This window comes from Pleurodeles waltl, chromosome 1_2, assembly GCF_031143425.1.
Source record: "Pleurodeles waltl isolate 20211129_DDA chromosome 1_2, aPleWal1.hap1.20221129, whole genome shotgun sequence".
Lineage (NCBI taxonomy): Eukaryota > Metazoa > Chordata > Amphibia > Caudata > Salamandridae > Pleurodeles > Pleurodeles waltl.
This window is the reverse complement of record NC_090437.1, coordinates 307,990,538-308,005,773: the sequence shown is the minus strand read 5'-3', so window position 1 is coordinate 308,005,773 and position 15,236 is coordinate 307,990,538. Positions and strand designations below refer to the sequence as shown.

General features: G+C 44.5%; 1 protein-coding gene across 7 annotated transcripts in view; it reads right to left on the bottom strand.

The window, feature by feature from the left end:
• The window catches only part of PALM2AKAP2 (PALM2 and AKAP2 fusion), a 735,219-nt gene that overhangs the window by 10,070 nt on the left and 709,913 nt on the right, over window positions 1-15,236 (bottom strand). The gene's annotated exons all lie outside the window — the stretch shown is intronic.

The following is a 15,236-nucleotide window of genomic DNA, read 5'->3' as shown; positions in this document are numbered from 1 at the left end:
CACAGAATGCATTAGTACAGTAAAGTAAAGAAAAATGTTTCCCACTATTAGAATTGCACCTTCAACTCTAAGTTATAACAGTACAGAAACTGACGTACAGCATGTGAATCTATAATGGGATGCATGTTGCAGCAGAAAATTATTGCTAACTTGTAAAATTAGTTCCATACCTTGAATCTAATACAGAAACAAAAAACACAACCAATCTCCCTCGATATAGACATTACTTTGCATTCTTCATCCTACCTTTCTTTTCTGGTCTTTGTTTCAAATATTTGGGGTGTAATACTGATGTTTTTGCTTCACAAGTTCATTTGAAAAGATTATTCATGAGGTACTTAAGCCAGACTTAACTTTTTTCGCCTTCCACTGACGATGCTCAAATGTGTGATTGCAATTTCCATTTTCCTTTATGTATCTGTAGAATATTTTCTTCCTCACCTTTACCTGTTTCACTTGACTTATTGTTTTTGCCCCTGCATGAACCACATGAATATTCTTGTCCACTTATCGTCCTATAAGACAAATTTATCTTTGGGTTAAGATCCATCTTTACCCTACTTGAAGCTGACCTTAGTTTAGTTATAGGTTTTATTTTTCTTAGTGCCATGGAATTATCAGAGAAATATATTTATATTGGGATGCAATATTTAGGTCTCATAAATTGTATCAGGTTTACTTTGTTTCACTTCCTTTTGTTACATCTTTTCTGGGAACATTCCTCACAAATGAATATCGCTCTCAAAACAGCTCTATCGCATAAAGAAAATCGGTTTGTGTCCGATTTCTTCATTGGAATTATTATTATTTTATTTTTTTAAGTATTTCCTCTTTATTTGTTACAAAGAAGTCAAAAGAAGTATCTTTGAAAATTGTACTTTCCACCTTTTTATGATAGAACGTTTCATCAAGGAAGACATTATTTAGAAGTCTGGCATTTAGGCGGATGTGTTGCCTCTAGGAGTTCTACAGTCCCATTAACTTACTTAGGTAGGTTTAGGAAGGATGGCTCAAGAATGGAATACTATTAAACTGAGGAGCACAGAGCCAAAATTACATCAGAGTAACTCTAAATGTGTAAACACACTACAAATTTTGATGTGCACGAAAAAGGTGAATGTTGACATAAGATTTAAGAGTTGACTGTTTATGACCAACATATCAGGTGTGTCGTGTACATAAATCGCCTTATTCAAAACTCGATACTGTAGGGGGGGAAAAAGAATCAGAATTTGCATAATGACTAAAGGATGGTGCCTATCTTAGATGTGATGGGCATCTTAGTGGTGGAATCCTGTTTGTATGTGGTAAAAGGGTCTCCCTTATCCGAAAAGATCTGCTTCTGCTCTAGCTATCCTGTTACTCTGCGTCAGAGACCAAATCCTCTATCAACTTCCTTACTGACTTGGTGGGAATGTTACGGTGTTAAATTATACTCCTGGTCTACAGGTGCCAAAATGATATTTTTCCACTCTTAAGAATAAGAGGATTTGTTTATTTGTTTGATATACATTGTACGCAACAATGGGGCTGCAGGACAGAACTAGGGCCAAAAAGATGTGGCACAACCCAAAAGCACGCACACTGCCAGGAAGGTCCCTTTTAAAAGTTGTCTCCAGGTGGCAAGACTTTAAGGCATGTACACATTTGGTACAGATTAAAGGAAATATTACAAACAAGAGCACTCAACTACCTAACCTGAATCATCAGAACAGCACAGATGGAGTAACAAATGTAAGTAATGGCCTTCATAAGTCTGCAGAAATTCTGAACATCTCTATGTATATGTCACTGCATATCCCTGGAACAAAATTTTCGTATGCATTGGGGCCACCCAAATGCTTCTTTAATTTAGGAGGGTTTTAGACTTATTTCTATAACAAATGCTACATCGCAATGCAGTAACAGTCGACAAACCAGCTACCTCTCCTATCTCTTGTTGACTTTATACTGGGGTTTGACCTAGTACAGCGCTCGAAAGCCCTTTAGCTGGTTCATGTTAAACATATGCATGATGCCATGAAGTGCTCTATACACACAGAGGGCATTTCTGCAGTCGATATATCTCTTATTCTCCATCTATTGTTTACATTATGCTAATTTTGCATGAGTGAGCTCACCGAGGTGATCACCAAGAGCTACTATCAGCACCCATGGTAATCGTGGGTCTATTTGTTCAGAAGTGACCAGCAGGAGGCAGAAGTCTCGCTAGTTGGTTGCATTTCACATAACTGTAGGCGACATTCCAAAAATCTAGCCCTTAAAGTACTTTTCAAATACGATATAAAATGTGATAAGACTGAAAGCCCAAGGTGTTAGGGGAGCTTTTTTTTAATTCAACACAAAACAAACTGGATGAAATCTTAACTTGAAGAATTTATTAAGTTGTTCTCTGTATTCATGAACTGTGCCTAACAAAGTTCATTTCTAAATCCAATTTGAGAGGGAACTGGCCTTGAAATTAACTCATATAGGTAACAAATAAATGTGTAAAGGATCAGATCTACTAAAAAGAAATAACTTCCCTACTGTTCTTCAGATGAGCACTGGTATGGCTCGGCTAAAAGAAGCACAATAGGATAATATGAGTCATTTATAGAAAATGTCCATAGATGCCTATCTGCCCCCCAACCCCACCATAATCAACGACTGGTATTTTATATACCTGACATTCGCATTCCTGCAACTTCATACGTACTTAGTACTGTAGACTCAAGTACAACAGATTACAATAGCATAAGGTGCAATTAGTTTATTGAATTTTCACATTATAAACATGAATCAGCAAAGCCCATCAGTAATGCCCCAAACAGATGTGAAACAGTGTCAATAGATAGTACCATCAAGACCAGCATATAGTCAAGCATTCAAATGGTAGTCTTAAACATCATAGCTAGGTTTGTGGGGGCGATGCCAGTTACCTCAGGGATTGTGTCAGGGGTGGGGTGGAAGTGTCACTGCGGCATAGGTAGGTGCGAAAGGGGGCCCAAATTTCTCTGGGGCGAGCTGTGGGAGTCTGGTATCAGCGTACTGGCATTTCCTTACAATAGGCAGCATCCTGGGTCCACAGCTTAATCAATTGTGTGTACGCTTCAGCATCCAAAACATAGCAACTCTTCTATTAGCCAACACGAAGAAAATGCAATTGAGCAGTTGCCCAGCAGGTATGCGAGAAGTGTCCCCTAAGAGTAACACTTGGGGGCAGGGTTCGAGGCAGATGCATGGTATCTCGGCTACGGAGGCAAAAACCTCGTGTCAGCACAGTATTAGTGCATTACAAGCCCATGCCATGTGTAAAACATCAGCTGGCATATTTCCACATCTTTCACATTTGCCAAGGTGATCCCCACTAAATTTAGCAATACTTTCTGGGGTGTAGTAGTACTGATGTAAATATTTAAACTGCATCCGATAGTGTCAATAATGGAAAACAGTTTCTCCTTGTGCACAACAATATGCCCATGCCTTATAAGTAAGCCTGTTTCCTAAAGTATTCCCATTTCTTCCCAGCCTCCGGCAGTGTTTCAGTTGTACTAGCCTTGTCGTTAAAGTATTGATGGGTGACAGAGTGCCCCGGATCAGCTCGGATTATACAGGCCGTCACAAGAGGCATTTCCGGGAGCTCATGAACAAATGTAAGGAGACCTGCTCTAGTCACCGATCATAGCCTGAGGTAATAAAACGTCACAAGCTGCATTGATTTAGGGCGAGTACAAAAAGCTCTTTTGGCGAGAAAAGTGCTAGTTGCAAAGAGGTACCCCATCGCCGACAGCCCTACTGGGGTTAGCAGAGCTTTGGCGGCATTTTCCTTCATGTGTGGTACAAAGCATTGTCTACCAGAAGGATCAATGGAGAATATGGTCCCTCGAGGTTCACCCCCGTTGCTAGTTTCCACCACGCATGGCATGTCTCAGCTAGAAGATCAACATTCTGTCTGGTCACATGCTAACCTGCCTCAACAAAGAGTGAGTCCAGGATACTGCACGTCCCCCTCTACATGCATCGGTATTGCTTGGGATGAAGCCTAGTATTTTAAATAATGTGCTTGTGTAACAAGATAGTATATATATATATATATATATATATACACACACACATATATACACACACACATATATATATATACATATATATATACATACATACATCCATACATACATCCATACATATATATACACATACATATACATACACATACATACATATATCAAAAACGAAGTTGTCCTCATGTGAAAGCGCACTCCCAACAGGTTAATTAAACGGGAAGAAAAAGCAAAGCTAGCAACTCACAGTGAATTTCTTTAGGCAGTTTCATTATTCCAGGCCTTTGGTTATAAAATCATCTCGGGACACGTGTTTCTAGGTCAATCCTTTCTTCAGCAGAGAAAAATATAGAAGTGTTTCACCCTCGTAGGTGCAGCCAGTGCTGGAAGTGTTCCAGGCATTTCTTTCTTGTTGAAAAGACCGGCATGGCTTCAGCTTGCCTAATTGCAGGCACCTGATTAGTCTCTTTAAATACCAGTCCGCCCCAGTGGGCCTCTCAAGTGAGTACAGTGCATGCTGGTTATGGTGGTCCTGCAATTTTTTAATTTTGCCCCAAGTGGGTTGCTGGAGCCAAAACGAAATAATGAACCCAAATGCAAAACCTATGTAGGCGAATCCAAAGTAAAATTGTCAGATTTGCTGTGAATAGCCCAACCTGATTGCTCTTATGTGACAATCCATTTTTAGTCACACAGACCTGCTTCGATGTGCAGTGGTGCTGTTTTCCAGACTGGACGGGCCGGTTAGTTATCAAAAACGAAGTTGTCCTCATGTGAAAGCGCACTCCCAACAGGTTAATTAAACGGGAAGAAAAAGCAAAGCTAGCAACTCACAGTGAATTTCTTTAGGCAGTTTCATTATTCCAGGCCTTTGGTTATAGAATCATCTCTGGACACGTGTTTCTAGGTCAATCCTTTCTAGAGCATAGAGCAGTAGTACAGCAGGAAGATTAGGGAATAAATACAGGAATCTTGGCAGCATTAGCAACATGATTAATGAAATTCTGCTCATCAGCAAGAGGGGAAGCCGAACCCTGCAGTCTAGGTGCCGTTTTAGTTGCTTCAGTGCTGTGCCACATTTGCGGTTGATGAGTTTGTCAAAGTCGTGAGTAACTCATACCCCTAAATAGCGTGTGTCATCTGGGCTCCACTTTAAAGGTTAGTCCACAGTCGTGATATTACAGAAATCTGTGAATGGGAAGAGTCTGGACTTGGACCAGTTTATATGTATCTGTAGACCCCCCTTGTCTCCCCACTCCTCCCCAAATCGTACCACATCCCCTATAATTGGGGAAAGAATCTCCTCTGGATGTTGCACATAAAGGACCATATCACCTGCATACAGTGATATTATCAACGCCCTGCTGCCATGCCATAGTCCTTGGCAGGAATGTAATTCTTACACATATCCCGCTAATGGTTCTATCACAAGTGCAAAAATGAAAGGGGAAAGGGCTCATCCTTGCTGTGCACCTCTTTCTATATCAAATATCTTCTAGTACGCTGTGTTTACCCGGACTCTTGCTTTTGGAGAGCCATATAATAACTGAACTACAGACAAAGAAATTACCCAATCCCGGGCTAGGCAGCACTTCCATCGTGAACAGCCATTCGAATGTATCGAGCACTTTTTCAGGTTGGAGCAGGAGTCTGCTGGGAGTTGGGCATTTACTCTGTGGAGTACAGCCATTAACTCGTGGAGATTGAAAGCTGTGGAGCGCTGTGATCTAAACCCCGATTGGTCTGGTTTACTAGAAAGTGCATCAGGGGTTGCAATTGATGCGCTAACATTTTAGTGAAGATTTTATTATGGACATTGAGCAGCAATAGTTGTCTATATGAGGAGCACTAGGTGGGGTCGTTATTGGGTTTCTGTAGGACTATGATGACAGGCATAAGGTGTAATTTAAAGCAAGATAAACCTCAGCATACTAGATCGGCGTGCTGCAGAAAAGTAAAGACCAGTTCTTTAGGGCTTCCTTCATAAGACAAAATATTTTCCAGGAAAGCTGAAGCTCGATTTGCACCCTCCACTCTAGCTTATTTTCTCCAATGAGCCAGCAACGCTTCAAAATGGTTGTTTACCCAAATAGTTATCTTTCTAAAAAGTTTTAATGTATTTACCTTTGAACGTATGATCGCATAAGAGACCTCAGCCCTCATCGGGCTGAAAATGAGGAACAGACCACGCGACACCGCTCTAAGGGATAAAAGGCCGCTTTAATAGAACAGGTCCAGTGAAACAATTAACCTTGGCAACAAGCCTTACAAAACTATAACCTCACTAGACAAAGTTTTCTCCTAACCCCTCCCCCCCACTAAACTTCCCCTTCCCAGTAAACCCTTAATCAAAACCTTTCCCATCTGTCTTCCTGCCCCCCTTCTGTATTTCCCTTCCCTTTCCTCCCTTGTGACCCTTGCTACAACCTCCCTGACCTCAAACTTCCGCCTCCTCCCCTCCCCCCCAACGGCTTTATGTGCAAATCCCCCGCCCCCACCAGACCTGTCTACCAGCGGCAGCCTATTTTCAATAAACAACAAACCTACCACCAAAGTGCAAAGCAATTACCTGTCCTCTTAAAGCCTGATTAAGCCCAAAACTGGTAACTCTGTCTCTTTAAGCTAAAAAAGAAAAACCTTGACATCAACAAAACTCAAACAAGGCAAAAAACCCAAAACTTGAAACAAAACGAGGGAGGGTGGGTGGTCCAAAAAACTGCCCGAGTACCGCCTCCTGGGTGTGACTACGGCCAAAGAGGCCGCCCAAGCCCAACCCACACCTTTTATAGTGACCCCCAGGCTACCACCCCTTCCTGTCCCTTAACCAATCAAATACCCGGTCCCCTTGTGGCCAGCTCCACCAGCCCGATAAGCCCGGGGGGAGACCAGGCATGCCTGACTCCCCCCAAAACCCCATTTTAAGACGCACCAATCACAGCTCAGGCACTAAGTCAGATTTGAATGTGAATTTGGACTCCAACATGGGCCTGAAATACATATACCAGAGAGGTTTGCCTGCACGTAAAATGTACCTTGTGAAACCTAGAGTGAATCGTGCCAAGTTGTGTGAATTCAGAGTTTGCGCTCCTCTGAAACTGAAAATGATGCTTCATTGTGCACTAGGTGAACCCCCCACATTTTGGGTATTTAGTGTGGGTGCAACTTGCATCTGAATTGTGGGCCAATTACAGCAGCAGCCATAGTACTACACTTTACTTCTTGTATTAAACCAACTACACTAATACAACCATTAACAGGGAGAGTAACTGGATAGTGTCATAGTGCCACTAATAGCCCATACTTTTCCTAATATAATATTTTACAAAGGGCTAGTCATAGGCTTGCTCCCTTGTTGGTTAAGCATTTTCTTGAAAAGAGAGTTTACTTTGCTTGTGTATCAAGGTCTTTGAGAGTCTGAAAATTAAGTGCCGGGGGCAACTACCCATTTAAAAGCGAACACAAAGCATGCCGGCCTACCTCCCAGCTTTCAAGTAACAGAGTTGTAGGGTGCTGCATACATCACACCAACATAAGGTGAGCAGACGTCCCGGATTTCCCAGGCCCGTCCCGACGCCCTTTTCTGTTTTAAATGCATGTCCCAGTTTTTCCAGAGGCCCATACCAGTGTGTACTCATTCCGATTACCCACCCTGTGGATAAAAGGTTACTTTTCTTAAGAGCCGTCTGCTGTTCTGCACTGTTACTTTTGGTGCCGAATATAGAAAACATAGTTGTCAATTAGTGATCCAATGTAAAGCCCTGCGTTACGTCTCTTTCCTTGGGTTACTGAAAGCTCTCGAAAATGGAATACAGCAGGAAACCTGGGTATTCTTTTAACGAATCTCCAGGCTGTCATGTCCGTGCTGGCACAGTCCTTTCTACATCGTGGGTTTCAGAATTCCTGCGTGTGTTCCGGAGACCTAGATCCATACCATACTTTGTGTTTCCGCATTTTAAAAAGTTTACATCAAATCAATTAAAATTGAGCTCGTTAATTTAGCCAGTGGTTATCCTGCAAATACGATAGGCGCCCAGCTCTCTTGCACTTGTGTAAATTCTTCTGAGTTCACGCTAAGTGGCACTAACCACTAGATGGCAGCCCAATACCAAACAAAATAAGTAATAGCACAAAATTAATTGCAGCTACAAGCATCACATCTTGCGCAGAAAGAAACCTCCCATCTAACGCTTGCCGCTAGACCAGTCACTTTAAAGTATAGATTCTCGATGCCCTCTCATCAAACTGAGGCATGAAAAATAAGTTAACAACGGGAAGCCGGGATTCTTCTGAAGGATGGGGCACACCTCCAATTTAGCAGCTACACAAGATCGTTTGGGCTTCAGTAGGTGGATCGGGAGAAAGAGATCCAACATTTTGTTGAGTTCAGGATGAAGGCGGCGGGGCATATGCCGGCGTAAGCATTCAAATACTTTCAGGGGACGAGTTGTGGCAGCAGACGCGAGGGTACAGGGGTGCTACTGTGTGTTGACCATGCACCAAGGGGCACCCCCCCCAAAAAAAAAACGTCATAATAAATATTCATACATATATACAGACAGGGACTTTCAGTCGGCCCTCTTCATCAGTCTGTTCAATTATCATTCACATTTTGTTTCAATGTTTTCACATAATACAGCATGAGGCAATGGGCGGCCCATTTGCTGTACTGCACTGCGAATGATGGACTTTTTTCCTGATCATGTATGCACAGCCGCCACAACAGAAGGGCATTTTAGTTTCAAACTGGTGTACTGGGGCCTTACGTTTATATATAGTTCATATATTTGCCATTTTTTGTGTATTACATATGTTTATAAAATAAAACAAATGCATTCTTGCCAACCATTGTTTGATGTGGCTTAGTTCTATTTATTAAAATGTCCCAAAATAATTTTCTGCAAGTAGGTATTACTTTCTCTTGATTTACTAAGGAATTTCTAACAGTAAGCCACTCTTATTGATAAAAGAATAGTTTGTAATTTGGTCCCCTAGAGAGGGTGGGGAATTCTGTGAAATTCCTGGTGGGAGTTTTCTTGAAGATTTTTAAGCTTCATGCGGTGAGGCTGATTCTCCTTTAAGCAAGTGATATGATCACAGCAGGTTGGGTAGAGCTCAAGCAGGTTAGGCAGATAAAGGATCGTGCTTATGATTTGAAGCTTTTGGGTGTTATGAGAAGGAAAGCTTGTTTTGCATGTTTAAGATTAAACTTGTCTGAGATAGTTGGTTGCAGGTACTATCATTGTGAAAGATGTGTTTGGTTAATAAGCATGTTATGTTATGTTGAACTGCGTAGTGCACTAATCACCTGAGAGGGTATGCCAGCACTTGGAGCAGGTGTGTGACCCCCAAGATACTTATACAAACAGCCAGGTCTTTAGCTTCTTCTGGAACTCCAGAACTGAGGCGGAGGCTCTGGTATCTTGTGAGCAGTTGTCCCATGTCTTGGGTGAGATTTAGGAGTATGAGCGACCTCCAGTTTTGCTGCTGCGAATGTAGGGAGTGTGTGTGTGAGTGAGAGTGAGGCAGAGCGTAGGTGTCTGGTTGGTGAAAGTGTAGGCATCTGTTCAGGTATGAAAATACATTTTAGGATTGCCAAACGTAGTCACAGAACTACATTATTTTGGTGTTTCAATCCACAGACAAGGCTGGAGACTAAATGGAATCAATAGTGTTGCTGTATATGTTATATCCTGTGTTCTCCATTCCCTGTATGTCAGAGAGGCCTCACCAATAATGAGGACCTTCACGTACATTTGAAATAATGTTGAGGGGGACGGGAACATGTTAAATGAAATTGCACTTGAAAGTGAGGCTCTGGCCGAAACTTCATTTGGAGTACACTGATGAATCACCTCACTCTCGGAGGGAACATTGTAGAATTACTCATCAGGACCATGAACTTTACCGAATATATAAAATGGACTATCTATAAAGGTGGAATCAGTCTTAATAGACCATGAGACATTGTCAAACTTTTGTTGAAAACATGTCAATAACCTCACTCAGAGGACAATGATTACGATGATTGGCTGTACAAATGGTAGAACCTAATGCCATTCATTCATTAACTTCACATTGTTTTGGATATTTGCAATGTATAATTTGCCTAGTCTCACTTTGTGAACAATTATGCTAATAAGCAAGTCAAATATTGACTCCATGGAGATTTACTGTACCAACAATAATTGTATTTACTGATTTTATGTAATTATGAATTTTTGCACTGTGACTACATCTACCCATCCACAATGGATATATAAGTAGAAACAAAATGTAGGACCACCAGCCATGATCAAGACTTCACAGTCAAAATGTGTTGGCGTGGTATCTGTATATACAGTAAGAAACTGTCATTAAAATCCGCTTCAGAGTGCCGCCTTCCTTGCTGTGAAAGATATTAGATGTTGTCTTTCCTCCGAGCGAGCCTCTACAGACCGACCTGGGAAACAAGAAACCGCCTTTATCGGTTTAGATCCGTTGACTGCCTCGGTCCAGCGCTGGAACCAGTGGCGTCAGAGGGTGCCACGGGAGTCTCCCTAGGTAAACACGGACATACAAATGTGCAAATGAAGCAAGTTTTGTTTCCCTGCACGTACCAGCCCTGAATGTGAGTCATTAAACCCATACTGCGACAAAGCCGCATTAATGGCTGGAAAGTAAACAAACACACTAATTGGGCGGGAGCGGCATTTCTTAAACATGGAATGAGTATCTTGTTATTGACTGTGATTGCATTATCAGAGTAACTAACCGCAATCAAATCACGCGGCGAGGTCACACTGCCCGTCCGTACTGTAGTGTTGCGTGTCGTGATGTAACAAACGCACACTACGTGGGAGGGAACATTATGTGTTTCACCTCAGGGGTGCAGGGCCCTCCACCCCGGCGTATCTGGGTATCGTGAGCAATACTCCTGGTCATGTGACAAGGGCAATAAAGGTGAGACCCAAAGGGGGGGGGGGGGGGGGGGGGGGGGGGGGGAGGTCCGTCGTCATGAAAAATAAGTTAACAAATGGAAAGCCGGGATTCTTCTGAAGGATGGGCCACACGCTCCAATTTAGCAGCTACACAAGATCCCGCATGAGCTGTGTAGAAAAATAGCTCTGAGTGCACCCCCCAACACGAGCCAACTACGGCAAGTGGGCAAAAGGTAGGCCACTGCCCCAGGGGATATTCCAAAGGCATAGCAAATACTCCCATGGCCCAGTGAGAAGGTACTTGACAGTGGCCAGAGGCAAAGGGTGCACAGACAGAATTGTTTACAACCCTAGAGTGAAAAACAAAATACAACAGTGAGGCAGTATCACAAAGGAAAGAGAGAAGGGCAGAGGGGAGACAATCACACATTCAACTTACCAAGAAGCACCAGTTTGGGGGAGATCATGTCCAATATACCCCCCCTAAAGCCGTTCATCATTGACAGGGCCCGTCTGAACAAGCCTCCAGATGGCGGGACTGGGTAGAGAGAGTGTCCCTATATTTTGACACACTGAAGATAGAAGATGACAGAAAGAAAGCCATGATCCTACACCTGGGTGGGAAAGAATTGCATAGAATCTCTAAAGTGCTCCCAGAAGCAGCCCCCAGAACACACACAATCCTGATCACCTCACTCAATGCATACTTTGCGACCATGGTAAACGGGGACTACGAACAATTTATATTTCGACAAGCCAGACAATCAGAGTGAGTCCCTGGACGTGTTCCACACCCGACTCAAGGAGCTAGCAGGCACCTGTGGTTTCACAGGCGAGAGTGAAGAGATAAGAGGTCAGATCACCCAGGGCTGTGCTTCAGCCAAACAGAGCGCACATCTTGGAGGAACCAGGCAAATCCCTTACTGACATCCTTACAATGGGGAGAAACAAGGAACTCTCTAAAGTCAGAGCTTCTCACATGGAAGCGGCCCTCCACAAGCCCATCAAGGTACAGCCCGTAAACATCATGACAGACAACCCCTGGAGAAAGTCCACGAAAGCAGAGACACCGCAGAAGTCATGTGGGTGGTGCGGAGGTCCCCCTCACCACATTTGCCTCGTGAAAGAAAAGAAGTGCACAGCGTGTGGGCGATACAACCACTTTGCCCAGGTATGCCGATCGAGTGACAAGGGGGCCACCTCAACCCATGTCAACACATTAGTGGAACAATTGAGCGACATGGACGAGTCTGAATATACCATGCAGTGTTAACTGTCCGCATGTGAAAGAGAGAGCACTCACACCTACTACAATGTCATATACTGGTGGGTACCCAGATGTTGCTAGCCACCGTGGACACAGGGGCATCCATCAAGTTGCTGTCAAGAGAAGCATATGACAATCTATGCCCCCTTCCACAGCTTCACAAGGCACAGGTGCAAGTCTTTGCATATGGCCAAAGCCAGCCGCTACACATCCATGGGAAGTTCCATGCTCCCATCACCCATGGATCGGATGCATGCAACTCAACGATATATGTCACAGGGGAAGGACATGGAATGCTGCTGGGATGTTGACCCCTGAAGCCCTGAGAATAGTCACGTTCGCCCTGGGGGTCTATCAGGAAACAATCACACACATTCTTGAGGAATTTCCAGATGTGTTCATAGGGATCGGGTGCTTAAGGGGTAAGGAAGTGACACTTCACATCAACCAGACTGTGAAACCAGTGGCCCTGGGCACCGCCGGATTGCATTCCACCTGAGACCCCAAGTCAAAAGAGAACTTGCCAAACTGGAATACAAAGTCATTGAGAGTGGCGTGGCCCACCCTGTGGGTTTTCCCAATAGTTGTGACAAAGAAACCAAAACAGCCAGGAGAGGTCTGTATGTGTGTGGATATGCGACTGCCCAACATTGCTATTAAACTGGAACAACATCTCATACCCATGGTTGATGACCTCCTCCCTGAGTTGAACGGCGCATGCTGGTTCCCCAAAGTATATCTCCACTCAGGGTATCACCAGCGCACACTGGCTAAGGAATCACGGAATAGCACTACCTTTTCAACACATCTAGGGCTCCGGCGATGATATTGTTTGAATTTTGGCATCTCAAGCGCAGCTGAAGATTTTTCAGAATACGATTCAGGAGATCCTAGGAGGACTGCCTGGCGCTATCAACATCAGTGATGATATCCTGATTTATGCCAAATTCATCCCTGAACACAACAGTAGACTTTGCGGTGTACTTCAGCGTCTACAGGAATCTGGGCTCACCCTACACTGGAACAAGTGCTAGTTTTTGACTCAGTGGATCAGTTTCTTTGGATACACCTTCTCCGCTGAAGGGATCATCCTAGACCCGGAGAAGGTTTGTTACATTAGAGAGGCTGCAGCACCTACCACTGTATCGGAGGTCCGTAGCTTCCTAGGGATGGTGAACTATTGCGGGCGGTTCATCCCAGATTTGACCACTCTAGCGCAACCAGTTCGTGAGCTAACCAAGGCAGCTGCCCTGTGGCAATGGGATATCACCCAAGAGCAAGCGGTCAAAGCGACCAAAGCAGCCCTCTCAGCAGACACCACCTTGCTGTAGTATGACCCGCAAAAGGAAACTACGCTCGCTGTGGATGCTAGACCACAAGGATTAGGTGCCGTGTTGATGCAGCAATCAACCGATGGAGACTGGGCCCCAGTGGCATTTGCGAGCCAGTCTCTCATGAACACCGAGCAGTGGTACTCTCAAACTGAGAAAGAGGCGATAGTAGTCCACTGAGGGTGCCGGCACTTCCACCTCAATGTTTATGGCCGACCGTTTGTGGTCACTACTGATCACAAGCCCCTAATACTGCTCTTTCGGGGGACAGCATCAAAGCCACCCCCCGAATAGAAAAGCGGCTGTTGCAATTACAGGAATATGATTGTCAGGTGGATTTATAGATCAGGCTCCAGCAACCCGGCCGACTACCTATCCAGACACCATCTAGTGGCCACCCCAGCAGGAGAAGCAGCTTAGGAGACAGAGGAATACGTTTGCTATGTGGTGGACCAGTCTCAACCCCTTCCTCTTTCTTTACATCAAATCCAACACGCCACAGCCCAAGATGAGTGCCTGCAACAGGCATTGAAAGCCATAGAGACTAATCAGTGCCAGAAAACACCAGAGTCCTGAAGGATTCTAGAGAGCTTATATCATGCGCATCAAGAACTAGTAGCTGATCCAGGAGGATGCCTTCTGCAAGGGCATCAGCTAGTCATCACAGCATGTCTCCACTCACAAGTGATACAGCTAGCAAATGCCGGTCATCAAGCCATGGTGAGGACGAAAAACCGGTTGAGGACCAACGTGTGGTTCCCCTGATGGACTGGTTGAGGCATTTGTTCGAATGTGTCCCTGGTGCCAGGCCACAGGAGCACCCTCCCATCCAGAGCCCGTCATGACTGAGGAAGGGCCAGGGCACCCGTGTGGGTGTGCTAGTCTTGACTTTGATAGCCTTCCCGATGGGAGACACTCCATGGTGGTCACGGACGATTACTCCAAATACCCGGAGGTAGAGATTCTGACCTTGTTGACGGCTCAGGAGGTCTTACCCAAACTTGAGAAAATAAGGGCCACGCATGGGCTGCTCAAAGAACTGCGAACGGACAATGGGCCTCCTTTTATCAGTCATGAGGTGGCTGAATACTTGAAGTCATGAAACATTAACCACAAATGTATCACTCCCCGCTGTCCCCAAGCCAATGGAGAAGTGGAAAGAGTTATGCGCACCATCAATAAGGTGATCCGGATCGTTTACGCTAATCTCCAACCTTATGACTGGGCCATTTATGCCTTCCTACGAGAATACAGGCAGGTGCCTCACTCCACCACTGGTCAAGCCCCAGGACATATGCTATTGGGCAGAAAAGTGCATGATTCCATTCCTCACCATCCTGACTGGACTCCAACTCCTATTGACCCAAAGAGATCCTTTGCCCAGTGGCAGACGTCCAATCTTCAGGCAAGCCACCAACGAACTATTTGGGTGATTGGTGATGACCACCCCAGAGTTGATGCAAGACTGTGTGGAATGCTATTAAAATTAAGGAGCAATATAGTGTTGGGTGTCGTGACATAACGAACGTGCACTATGTGGGAGGGAACATTATGTGTTTCACCTCAGGGGTGCAGGGCCCTCCACCCCTGCGTATCTGGGTATCGTGAGCGACGCTCCTGGTCATGTGACCTGGGTAATAAAGGCAAGACCCGAAGGGGTGGTGAGGTCAGTAGCGGA